Consider the following 9,231-nt stretch of genomic DNA (forward strand, 5'->3'; position numbering starts at 1 on the left):
GTTTGGTTGCAGTATTAGTCCCTGAGGGACGCTCTCTGAGGTCTCTAAGCTAGGTGTCCCTAGACGTTTGCTCACAGCAACAAGAGGGGCGCTTAGAAGTGGGAGATACTGGCGTTCTACAAAAGGGCTGATTTTAAAAGAAAAAAGGCGGCTTGGGCGCGGTTCTATCGTTTTAGTATATACGTAGGAAAAGTAATTGAGGTGGAAGCCGTTGCCTTCGCCTCTCGTCGGGACCTCTGCACCTGAGAGCGTCAGAGCAACACACCCATGGAGGGACAGTGGGTCCCTACTCTCCTGCCCTCCTCACTCGGCCTTTAATTCCGCCAGGCTCCCAGAGGGACTGTTTCAGCTACAGCCTAGAGCGCCCCAGAGCCAATAAGAAGCCAGGACTCTCCACCCGTCTCGGACTTCCACCAATCGGCGTCCAGAACTTTAGCCTGCTAGCGGCGTCTTGGTTGTCAGAGAAGGGAGGCAAGCCCCCTTAGAGTTGCCAGCAAAGGACATGGCCGCGGCCCCTGGAGGAGGGGACGCGAAGTGAGGAGGGGGCAGGGAGGGAAGAGGACGCGGGAGAGGAAGACAGCCCCCCGGGCCCCGGTAAGTACGAGAAGGCCCGTGGCCCGAAGCAAGGGGAGCAGGGAAGCAAGGGGGCATGGGGCTTGGACTTCCACGCCCTCCGGATGCTTGGCCAAGGAGAGAGGAGTCTGGGGTCTGCACCCAAGAAATGGCCCCGGGGGAATCTCTTCGAAAGGGGAGTCAAGGAACGGGCTCTTGCCTCCAGCTCCTGGCCGCTTCCTTTCCCCAGGTGCTCACACCTGCCCTTGGGGCCTGGCTTGGCACCTTGGGGGTCCCACGTCAGATCGAAGCCTCCTGCCAACAATGAATCCCTGTCCCGAGGTTGTGATGTCTGGGCCCTGGTTCAGGGGGCTTCCAGCGCCGATGCCCAGCATACTTACGGGCCTCTGGGGTCCCGCACCCCCCGCCCCAGTTCAGACCGTTGTGCCCCTTGCGAGCTCTCAGCTGCTGCCCGGGCCCTCGTGCTGACCCTGTCCAGGCGGATGGAGCCGAAGGGCCTTAAACCTGAGCGGCGACGGTGCAGTCGGATCGCGCCCTGCCTTTTTTTTTTTTTTTTTTTTTTTCCCCTTCCGTCTTTCCACAAACGTTTAAAGACTCCTTAGAAGCAACCGTAGGAACATACTTGTCATCCTGCAAACCGACTGATGTGCTGTGCGCTGTGCCGTCCTTCCCCTGCCGCACACCCCTAAAGTCCGGTCTGGCAGCCCCTCGCGTGGCGCGGTGCGAGCCCCTGCCGGCTGCCCGGGGCCAGATGCCAGGGAAACCCTGCCCTCCTTTCATTGGTGTGGAACCACAGGCTGCCCTTCGGCGTGTTCGTCGGTTTGGTCACGTGCTGCTACATCCCACCTCTCTTCCGAGTTTTTGTGTGGCTCTAGGGGAAAAAAGGAGGGAGCTTTGTACGGAATCTAGTTTTCTGCAAGCCTGTGATTTTTGTATCAGAGGAGATCAGAGTTTTCTCATGCTTTGTCCAACACACACCGCTTTAGCCACATACTTCAGTCATCCCCGGGGTCTTCTGGGACTGGTGGAAATGGGGAGGGAGGAGTTTTCACGTTTTTATTTCAGGAAGGCGGAGAATAGCTTTTGGGAGAGGCAAAGGGGCAGGGCCAGGGTCACCTGGAGCCAGGACTGAACTCTGAAGTCCAGATTCACAAGTTTTTTGTCCACCGGATCAGTCGTTTTCTAGGTATGACTGAGAAGTCAAGTTCCTTAACTTCTCTGAGCTTCTTGTAGCGTGATCTCTTGCATTAGAGCTAGGATGTGGAGGCTCTCTGTCTCTAGGTATATATATAGCACAGGAGGCTAGCACTTACTAGGTTCTTGCATTCCTTATATGTAAGTAACCAGCATGTAGTTCCCTGGCTGGTTTCTTGTATTAATATTTATTGTGGTCTTTCTATATATTTGGGGGTGAAATGATTTCAATGATTCTCATTTGAGAGGGCAGAAAGGCAGGGAGTCAGAGCAAGGTAGCCTTTTCTTCCATTTTGGGGGGAACAATTGTAATGTTGTTGTAGTGTTATTAATGGGGGTGGGTTTTGTAAAATAACAGTGTGGAGGCAGAAAGAGCTTGAGAACCACGGAAGGAAGAAGAAATACCATTCTGGTGTGTCTTTATGGTAATCTTGGCAAAAGAAGGGCTGCCCTTAGTATTCTAAGAGGTCTATTCTAAGAGGTAGTTTACAATTTTTTAAAAAATGCAATGACACAGGTAAAAGTTCATCATCTAAAATCCAATAAAAATGGTCCTTGGAATAAAAAAGTTTGCAAATCACTCTACAAATCAGAACACATCAGAATGTAGCCTGTTATTAACCCTGGAACAGGGGCAGCAGGTTCAAATAAAATCCACAAATTCTCTGAAGTCTTATTTTAGTTGGTGTGTTAGTTTTAACTTCCTTGTTCACTGCTTCTTTTTGTTACAACTTCAAATAGAGAAACTGGTGGATACCAAGGAGCAGTTCCTTCACGAGGGAGGCGAAGTACAAACCATCCCCTTGATAATCAGCCACCAAATAATTGAGAGTTAACTGCCCTTGAACTTTCCCATCCCCTACCCTGCCCCTTGTTTTTGTGGTGACCCGACATCAGAAGATTAGACCGGGAGAGCCAGGGCTGGGCGGTGAGATGGAAGAAAACAGAAAGCCCTTCACATTTCTATTTTGAGGAGTTGCTAGGGAGTGCCAGCTCCAAGTGTTGAGAATCAGTCTTTTGGAAAGCTTAACTCCTGCTGAACTAATGAGAAGTGAAGGTCACGATCCTTTTGGTTCTTCCCCACTGCTCTTTCCCTAATGTTGGGCTTGGGAAACAGTTTCTATAGGGAAGGGGAGGGCACTCATGTAAATACTACCTACATGGGAGGCTTTCTTGAACCTTACCTGGTGAGTGGAGGATGAGCTCTTACAACCAGTCCGAGCTGGAAAGACAGCCTCGAAATCCATCGCTGGTGTCCAAGTGAGAAGGTTCTAGGTCATGGTTGCCACTTCTCCACTGGTAAATGTGTGTCAGTATTTTTTATCTTGTTATTGTGTCAGTGATGTTTCCTTGAGAGTGTCTTTCTTTACCTAGAAGCTAGCCTCCTTTAAAACTATTGTTCAAACCCTGGTTTCCAAGCCTGGATCGGTTTCTTAGTAGCACAGGTGAACTAAAGGGTAGGCCAAAGCTGTGGCAGGAATGTTTTTCTTCCGGAACTGACCCGCCAGCCAAAATGTGTGGTTTGGTGATCAGGGGTTTGTGTAATGATAAGCTTTGCCTGTGACTGCTGAGACGGTAGTAAACAGCGCTGGTCACGTGGCGCAGCAAGTAGGGTAAGGGCCGGCTTTAGAGCCGCCAGGATGCCTGCCTCAGGCTGGGCCCATCACACGCTGATTGCTTTGGGTTTCCCTAGCCCCAGAGACCCGAGTGGTGGAGGAGCCGGGGGTGCCCAAGGAAAGGAGACCCTTTCAGGGCTTCAGGCAGCCTTTGGGAAACCAGAAATCTCAGAATAATTATATGAACCCAGTTTTCTTAATTTCAGGATCCTTTTGAGAATGAGGTGCATGACAGCAATATTCCTTAGTAGGGAGGTGAACAGAAAATATTGGGAGATACTGGGAAAAGATATACACTGGAGAGAAAATCAAAGGTGTGTTTAAAAGAGCATCGATATCCTTAAAGGGGAGAATATTGTTCAGTCAGGTAAGCCAGAGCTAATGGCTTATTCAGAATCAGAAGTTAGTGATTTTTTGTTATTGTAGTAAAATACACATAACAAAAAATTGACCATTTTAACCAATTTAGTCCATTAACACTGGTGTGCAGCCATCCGTACCGATCTAGCTCCAGAACTTTTTCATCTGCCCAAACTGAAACTCTGTCCCCATTAGCACTACATCCTCATTCCCCCTCCTGTCCCCAGGGCCGCGCAACCACCATTCTACTTGTTGCCCGTGTGAGTTTGCTTACTCCAGGAACCTCAAATAAGGGGAATCCTACAACGTCTGTCCTTAGTGTAAGGTCATTAAGGTTTATCCGTGTCGTAGCAAATAGCGGCATATTCTTCCTTTTTAAGGCTGAGTAATATTCCTTTGTATGTGTGGATCACATTTTATTCATCGATTTGTCTCTGGATGGACACTTGGGTTGCTCCTGACTCTTGGCTATTGTGAATAATGCAGCTATGAACCTAAGTGTCTGCATAGGTGTTGGAGTCTCTGTTTTCACTTCATTTGGACATATATCCAGAAGTGACAGGTTGCTAACTTTCTAAAGATCCATTTGATACATTCACATGCTTTGAAAATCAAAAGGTACAAAAATAGATACAGTCCAATTTCTCCCCGCCTGCTCTTGTCCCCAGCCACTCAGTTCCAACCTAATAATTTTTTTTTTTTTTGGTGGCTTGTGCGCTTTTGGTATTAAAGAGATCTAAACCAAAGCCACTGAGATTGTCTCCTATTTTTTCTTACAGTCTTACATTTAGGTGTAGGATCCATTTTTAGTTAATTTTTGTATAGAGTGCAAGCTGTGTCTCCAAGTTCTTCTTCTTTTTTTAATCTGATGGTTCGATTTTTCCGGTGCAGTCTGTTGAAAAGACTACCTTTTCTCCACCGAACTGCCTTTGCAGCCTTCTCAAAAATCAATTGGCCATATATATCTAAATCTATTTTTGGATTTTCTATTACGGGGTCAATACCACATTGCCTTGATGACTGTAGTTTTATTAACCTTGAAGTCAGGTGGTGAAGACCTTCCAAACTTTCTTCTCTTGGGGTAGTCTGTTCTAAGTGGGACCGAGCATCTTTTTTTTTTTTTTTAAGATTTTATTTATTTATTTGACAGAGATCACAAGTAGGCAGAGAGGCAGGCAGAGAGAGAGGGGGAAGCAGGCTCCCTGCCGAGCAGAGAGCCCGATGCGGGGCTCGATCCCAGGACCCTGGGATAATGACCTGAGCCGAAGGCAGGGGCTTAACCCACTGAGCCACCCAGGCGCCCCTGGACTGAGCAACTTTTCATGTGTAGTAGCTGCTGGATTTCCTGATCTCCTTGTCTCTCAGGGTTAGAAGACATCGTAAAAGGTTATCTCTTATTTGCTACCTAATGTATTATCTCCATAATTTCCCAACCTCTGCTTGGATCCGTGCAGTGCTGGGGAACTCATTGCCCCTCAGGGCAGCCTGTTCCATTTTTGTTTTTTATACAACTCTAATCATGTAAATTCATATTGAATCCCGGTCTGCCCCCCTGGTGTAAGTCATTGATAAAAATATTGATTAGGACCCACCAAGGATGGAACCCTGAAGCTTGTTATTAACAACCTCCCTCCAGCTGAACATCAGTCCATCCGTTAGTTCCCGTTGGGCACAGCGACTCAACTGAGTACCGTCCACCCCATTGTGTTTTCGGTGGAAAGCACAGCTAATGAATATGGTGTTGGAAGGAATTAGAAGGGCAGCAAACTCCTCAGCTCGCCCTCAACCTGAACCTTGGGCACCCTCTTAGCTCTTCCTGATGCTGGTTCTGAACTTGGCAGTAGGAAGCATCCATCCCTTTGTTTCCATGGCTACTATGCTGCCTCTGTCTAGAGACTCGTCATGGCAAAAAGATTACTATAATTTTCTTCTACTTTTTCTGCTTGTAATTTCTTTCCTTCCCCCTGATCCATTCTCTACCCTCTTAAAATACTGGGACCCCCTTAGGAACCTCCAGGGACTCCCCAGGGTCACTTTGTTTTGGCCTTCATTCATCTGTGCATTTTGGTCCCTGACTCCCTGCTCAGTGTCACTTCATTTCTTCTCTCTGACTTAATTCTGCTCTAATTGAACATACTAGATCACCATCTTTTTTTTGGGGGGGGGGCTTGAACTCCCGACCCTGAGATCAAGATCTAAGCTGAGATCAAACGTCAGATGCTTAACCAACGGAGCACCCAGGTGTCCCGAAAAAACCATCTTTCAAAAAGGCTCCATGCTTTTCTTCCTTGGTGCCTTTGTTGAGATTTCTAGTTCTTGCTTTGGGTGGTTCTCCCTCTTCTCCCTCTAAAGCTTTCCTAAGTGCACTCTGTGGGCTTTGGCAGTGGCTGCTGCTGCTGCTTCTTTTTCTTCTTTTTAAGATTTTAATTATTTAAGGGCACCTGGGTGGCTCAGATGGTTAAGCATCTGCCTTTGGCTCAGGTCATGATCTCTGGGTCCTGGGATTGAGCCCCTCATCGGGCTCCCTGAGGCATTATTTCCACAGGATAAAATGCACCTACTTAAGTATACAGTTCAAAGAGTTTTGACAAATGTATCTACCCTTGTAACCAGCACCCCCAGTCAAGGTTTTGAACAAAAGACCCCTGTGCCCTTGGCAGTCTTTCCCTCCTGGTGACCCCAGGTAACCCCTCATCTGCTTATTGTCACTATGGATTAATTTTGCCTGTTCTTTTTTTTTTTTTAAAGATTTTATTTATTTATTTGAAAGACAGAGTTCACAAGTAGGCAGAGAGGCAGGCAGAGAGAGAGGAAGGGAAGCAGGTTCCCTGCTGAGCAGAGAGCCCAATGCGTGGCTCGATCCCAGGGCCGTGGGATCATGACCTGAGCTGAAGGCAGAGGCCTTAACCCACTGAGCCACCCAGGTGCCCCTAATTTTGCCTGTTCTAAGTTTTATGGAAACGGGGTCGTATGCCGTGTGCACTTTTGTGCTCCTTTCACTCACCAAATGTTTTTGAGATTCAACCACATTGTCATGTGTTTCAGTACCTCATTCCGTCTGGTTGCCGGGCAGAATTCCATTGTATGGGTATACCACAGTTCATTCACGTGTGAATGGACGCTTGGATCATTTCCAGCTTGGGGCTGTTTTGAATAAAGATGCTATGAACATTTGTATACAGTTCTTTTTGAGGAAGTATGTTTTCATTGCTGGGACATCTAGTGAGTGGATACTCTGCTTTAAGAGAACCTGCCAAAATGTCTTTCAGAGTGGGTGCACCCGTGATGTTCCCACCAGCAGTTTCTGAGCTCCTGTCCTCACCAACAGGAAATATGGTCAGTCTTTTCCATTGTAGTCATTCTGATGGGTGTGTACGGATACTGGGGGCACTTGGGTAGCTCAGTGAGTTAAGTATCCAACTCTTGATTTCGGTTCAGGTCATGATCTCAGGGTTATGGGATCAATATATTAATATAAATGTTAGGGGCACCTGGGTGGCTCAGTGGGTTAAAGCCTCTGCTTTTGGCTCGGGTCATGATCCCAGGGTCCTGGGAACAAGCCCCGAGTCGGGCTGTCTGCTTGGCGGGGAGCCTGCTTCCCTTCCTTTCTCTCTGCCTGCCTCTCTGCCTACTTGTGATCTCTGTCAAATAAATAAATAAAATCTAAATATATATATATATAAATGTTAGCATTTAACTTAATTATTTAAACATTAAATGTTAATATTAATATTGAGTCTTCCAACCCATGAACATGGCATATCTCTCCATTTATTTAGGTCTTGAATTTCTCTCAACAATGTACAGTCCTTACATATTTGTTTTTAAAAGCCTTTCCTAAGTATTTGCTGTATTTCAACATAGCATATAGGAATTTTGTATTTTGACCTTATAACTTGTAACATTGCATACTTATTTATTCTATCCCTTAGAATTTTTCCTATATGAGCTAGTCTTCTGCAAATAAAGACCCTTTTACATATTTCTTTGCAATCTCTATACCTTTCATTTATTTTTTCTTCTCCTTATTTATTTATTTTTTTTAAAGTAAGCTCCAGGCCTAGCGTGGGGCTTGAACTCATGACCCCAAGATCAAGAGTCCCATACTCTGCCTGCTAAACCAGCCAGGCACCCCTTTTCTCCTTACTTTTGAGTCTTTATTCTTCACCTAGGTGGCACTTTGTTCATATTTCTTGTTTCCTGGTGATAGTAATGGCAAGTATTTAGTAAGACTTACTATATGCTAAATACTGTACTAGATCCTCTGCTAATAATATTTTATGTTATTCTTGTTGCTTCTTTGTGGAATAAGCATCATTCTCTGAACGAGGACACTGAGGCCCAGGGAGACAAGTAATTTGCCAAGGGCATCTGATACATGCTGGAGCCAGGATTTGAACCAGGGGTATTTGAATTTGAACCCTGTGCTTCATCTCACAACGGACCAGGGGTAGAACTGGCCCTTTAAGGGTCTAGCTCCTGGTTTCAGATCAGACAGTTGAGGACCGCTCTTTCCCAGAATCCCACGTATGGAGTGATGGGAAAACAGAGACTCTTAGAGAAATGTCCTGCTCCTGGCTGCCCTCTCTGAACGCTGTGGTTCCAGCTGGCCACAGAGTTATTTCACTCCTGTTGTGCTGGGAGAAGGAGCCAAGCGCCATCCCCATCTGGCTTCTGGTGCCTTGCCCTGTGTGGCCACTACCTCATCTAGCCCCTGGTGGGAGGGGGTGCTCGGGGACCTTGAGCTGAGCTCGTAAACAGGGCCTGGGCCGCGTGAGTCAGAGCGGCCTTGGGGAGCCGTGGATTGTCCTCTCAGGATCCCGTTTCAGTCGGCTGCCAAAGACCAAATGTCACAGCGTTTCGAGGCTGCTTGCAGTGTCACCGTCTGTGTCTGACCCTCTGTGGCTAGCTCACTCCGCTCCGAAAGCCCTGGCTGCGGACCCCGGGGGTTGGGAGAGATGTGGAAGCGCCAGCCCATGAGGGCAGCGCTGGGGACGCCTTGCAAGGAATGACGTGGGGTTTTGGAGTGGGATCGGTGGCCACGGAGCCTTGGCGTCCTGGCTGGGGTCTCTGGACACAGCTTTTTTTTGTTCCTAGACTGCTCTTTTATGGGTCAGTTCTCCTGGGCTTCTGACCAGCTCCACTTTCCGAGGCTTTGCTGCAGGCCCCAGAAAGCACCGCCCCCCGCCGCAGGTTAGCGCCTTCTCCCCAAGCAGTCCCTGGGCCCCAAACCAGATTACTCAGGGGCACTCTACCCAAACCCTCCCTGGCCTGAAAATCTTTTTTTTTTTTTTTTAAGATTTTATTTATTTATTTGACACAAAGAGAGAGATCACAAGTAGGCGGAGCGGCAGGCAGAGAGAGAGAGGGAAGCAGGCTCCCTGCTGAGCAGAGAGCTCGATGCGGGACTCGATCCCAGGACCCTGAGATCATGACCTGAGCCGAAGGCAGCGGCTTAACCCACTGAGCCACCCAGGCGCCCCATGGC

The 9,231-nt window shown here is 47.7% G+C and overlaps 1 protein-coding gene across 1 annotated transcript in view; it reads left to right on the forward strand.

Moving 5' to 3' along the window:
* The first annotated feature begins 513 nt into the window (after positions 1-513).
* LOC111160298 (transmembrane protein 94) overlaps positions 514-9,231 on the forward strand; it is a 33,804-nt gene continuing 25,086 nt past the window's right edge. Inside the window, exon 1 of the mRNA XM_022523257.1 lies at positions 514-594. The gene's annotated coding sequence lies outside the window, so the exon portion shown is untranslated. The remainder of the gene's footprint in view (positions 595-9,231) is intronic.

The sequence above is a fragment of the Enhydra lutris genome, unplaced genomic scaffold (assembly GCF_002288905.1).
Source record: "Enhydra lutris kenyoni isolate GAN:26980312 unplaced genomic scaffold, ASM228890v2 scaffoldscaffold75, whole genome shotgun sequence".
Taxonomy (NCBI): domain Eukaryota; kingdom Metazoa; phylum Chordata; class Mammalia; order Carnivora; family Mustelidae; genus Enhydra; species Enhydra lutris.